Source organism: Centrocercus urophasianus, unplaced genomic scaffold (genome assembly GCF_019232065.1).
Source record: "Centrocercus urophasianus isolate 14NV4802_14NV808 unplaced genomic scaffold, USGS_Curo_1.0 seq_16, whole genome shotgun sequence".
NCBI classification, from domain to species: Eukaryota; Metazoa; Chordata; class Aves; order Galliformes; family Phasianidae; genus Centrocercus; species Centrocercus urophasianus.
Genome location: NW_024884711.1, coordinates 13,690,455 through 13,694,513, shown reverse-complemented (window position 1 = coordinate 13,694,513; position 4,059 = coordinate 13,690,455).

Here is a 4,059-nt window from a genome sequence, read left to right as displayed (position 1 = left end):
AAAAAAAAAAAAAAAAAAAAAAAAGCAATCACCAGAAACAATAAACCTGAAGAAATGAGGATCTTCTGGTATGTCATTAATGTCATTATGTATATTAATTTCAATCAGGTTGTTTCAGTTTGCATTTGATACCATGATTTTCTGTTTGTCACTCCTCACGTTTGTTTTATGTTGGAGCAGATTAAGAAAAACAAAAGCAGTCAAACATCTAATTCTTGTCTAGTAAAATATGCTTTGAATACTTAACAGCTCAGTAATGAAATTGTGTATTTTTTTTCAATACAGGGCACAGCATTTGATTTAGAAATCATACAGCCATCTACAGTAAGTCTGCATATATCACAGTGACCAGTCCACTATAAACATGTGGAAATACATCTTTTCTGCTTTTGTAAGGCAGTGCATTCCGTATAAGAACATGTGCATAAGTAGCATTCTCTCGGGAGGTGAAGGGGTAATGTAAAGAATTAAACCTGTAGATCTGTGCTACTGTTAAATTAAAAAAAAAAAAAAAAAAAAAAAAAAAAAAGTGTGCACCTGCCTTTGGCACATGCTCCAACTGTGTACTCAAATCAGGCAATTGTGAGTTGTCTAAATAACTACTGGAGTAATTACATGAGCATAGGATATCTAATTGTGTGTGCACTTAGGGGATGTCTTAAAAGATTTGGCCCTCTCGGTATTCTCAATATGAAAATTTTCCCATGGAAAATAAAAGCTGGAACAAAAGCCAGCAGGAAAAACAACAGCAGAATCTGCCAAAAGTGGTTTATTCTTGTTTCATTTGCAATCAATTGTTAGGCTCATAGTAACACTTAAAATGGCAATTTAAGCCTGAATGGAGGTTCCACCCCAAAATTAGACCACAGTTTTAATTGTAAGGGGTTGGATCCCTTTTACTTACTCAATAATAAAAGGAAAAATAAATTCCAAATACTATTATTTTCTATATTTACAAGATTACGGAGGAGTTAAGAACAAAAGGCTTTTACCTTCTGAATTTACACTGAAAATATGAGCAGTGTGCAGATTTACAAAACAAGACGTGTAAGCTTTGTGTAGATGAAGATGAGATATTTGTGGCTGTATATTCCTCATTATATTATTATATTAGGAGTTGAATTGAATATTCTTAGGGCTAGAAGTATTTTTAAGGGGAAAATTTGGTGAAATCTTACTTGATTGCACAGTGGAAATATGAAAAATCCTGTTTTATAAGTTGCATGATTAATCGCATTGTTCATTTTTTTGGTCTGTAACCTTGCTAAATTTTATACAGGTTCTTAACGTCCTAATTGTAAGTATTATCCATAGCAAAAGATTGCTTAGATTGCTTGCACATATGACAGCAGAAGCCAATTTAAGAGGAAGAAAAGCGGAAAATAGCAACCTCCTGCATTCATTTCTTACATAAGGAATCTCATCTGGTAACATACCTAGAAATGTATTCTAGTGTCTCATTCTTTAAGGAGTTTCCAGATTGTTTATCATCTTCACAGTTATTAACATGCATGATACTTAGCAGGATTTTATTTATTTTGAAAGAGTTTATCGTAAATTCCTCAGTTCAATAAGTTAGAAAGAAAAAGTCCTCATCTTTTGGCTTAGTTAACTCATGCATTCAATGTGAAAAGTTCATCAGATTTTCTAACATATAAGAATTATATTCATTTATTTTATTTAGAATATAGATATGATTGTGTGTATATGCAAGTGTATTTATATAAATATCCATACACTCAATACATGCTTGGATTTTATATTTCATCTGGAATCTGGAAAATTTTACCATCTTAGGAATCTGTGGATATCTCAGGAAATTTAGCAAATTATAATGACTGCAGCTTCTTCCATGAGTTGAAAGAAGTTCTCTTATCAAGCAACTGTATTCCCATAGAGAAACTAAGAGTGCTTTCTGAGTACTCCTAGCATTTCTAGACTCTGCAGTGAGATATATTCTACATATACCCATTAAGAACAGATGTACTGATTTTAGTTTTCTTTTCTTCCATTAATCTCATAATTTCCATTGTAAAGAATCACTAATTTGCTCTGAAGTTTTCTTTTTGTGCATTCTTTTGAAATATTTCCAATCATGAACTTGAATTAATTATGAGTATTGTTCTGTCTTTTTCATTCTCCAAGCCTTCTTGACCACATCCATATGAAAAGAAGGAGAGGAGAGGAGAGGAGAGGAGAGGAGAGGAGAGGAGAGGAGAGGAGATTCATCACATAAGTTTGACAAAGATGTGCTACTTAATGCATTCAGAAATATTTTAAATGAATTGAGCAAAGAAGAGTGAGCAAGAGAAAGACAAACTGATGAACAGATTTTGGGAAGAATGTGAAGAACAAGAGCCATGCACTCCAATCTAACTCAGCTAAAATTGCTTCAGGTGAGACTTCTTCTGAAGGATGTAAAGAATCCAAGCTCCTGATGCTGAAACACATGGTGCATCAGCAGAATCCTGTCAGCGTGATCTGACATACAATGTGTTTGTTCTATCTGTGCCTGGAGAGATGGGGAAGGTAGTTAGAGTGGAGTAAAAGAGTAAAGAGTGGAGTAATGAAAGTATCCTGCAGAAGTGAAAAGAAACGAGAAAAAAAAAATAGTATGGATATATGGATATCAAGGAAAGTGCTAGAAGAATCTAAAAATGAACAATAATTCCTAGTGACTAGTGTCCAGGGCAGCGTTCATACCTGTGGTGCCTTTGGTCCTGATTTGGGCAAAACCACCCATTGACACTTAAGTTCCGTTGATTTCTGTGGGGCTTAAGTGTTTTCCTGAATCAAGGCTAATTAAGTACGTCACATACAAATACTCGTGTGCATAAATTGTTTACAGGATTGGGGCTTTAGGGCTTGTCTAAACAGAGACACTCAGGAAAATTAATCCAAATTAACTGAAGGTATGAATTTAAAGTGGATTAGTTAAACCACATTAAACCCCAGTGTGGACTGGGGTTTAATGTGGTTTAACTAATCCACTTTAAATTCACTATTTTAATTACTTTGGATTAACTTTCCTGAGTGTCCCTGTTTAAGCAAACCCTTAGTGTATTGAATAAAGTCCCCAAATGAGTCAAAATTAAAATAGACCCCAAAGTAAATAAATAGCAATTCTGAATTGGCAAGGGATGAAATCTTTAATTTTTGCAGTTCCAGTGCCTATGTACCATCAACATATTGATGAACAGCAGCAATGAGATCACATTGCCATTGGTGAACACGGCGATGGCACTAACTGTGAAACTTAGGAAGGCTGCTCTTACAAAAAATTGTAATCAGATGCAAATTCTCAAATCCATCTTGTGGGCTATAGCAATATTAAACTGCAATTTAAAAACGAAGATCAGATTTATTGCCGCTTAAGCTGGCAAGACCAGTGAAGGCGCTTTGGATGCCAATACAGTCTGTGATGGCTATCAAGTATGCCAAAACTGGCAAGAGAAGTAACATTAGCCTTATTTATGTAAATAAGAAACCATTTGTATTTAATAATAAGCTACTACTACTACTGATTAGCCACTTATGTATGCTGGATAAATGAAGCACTCAATAGCAGTTCATATTGTTATTTTGATAAACAAACATTTGTGTTCCTTTGAAAACTGCAGTCAGATTCCCAGGGTAACAGTTGACTGTGATTCCACTGGGCATGATGGGACCTCACTGGGCTTTGAACTGGATGCCTATGCAGCAACCACATTCATCAGGTGTGTTAAGATACTATGAGAAACAGCAGTGGGACTGCAAGTTGTGCAAATTAACCAATTAATTTTTAGCAGCTTGATTTTTTTTCCCCCTCAAATAAGTAAATAAATATTAAGCCATTGATAACTATTCAATTTGGCATGAAAAATCAGACTTTCATGGCCAGACACCCAGCTTGTGTAAGTGGGCAGATGGTCCTATCTTTAGTTAGAAATGATAAGTTTGGGGGAAAAAATTAGTTTTTTATTTTTTATTTTTTTTTACTTTAAGCAAAATCTGTTCCTCTGCTGAAAGTGACAATTCTCTAAATAAAAATATTGTTGAAAAAGGTTAGTCTTTTTG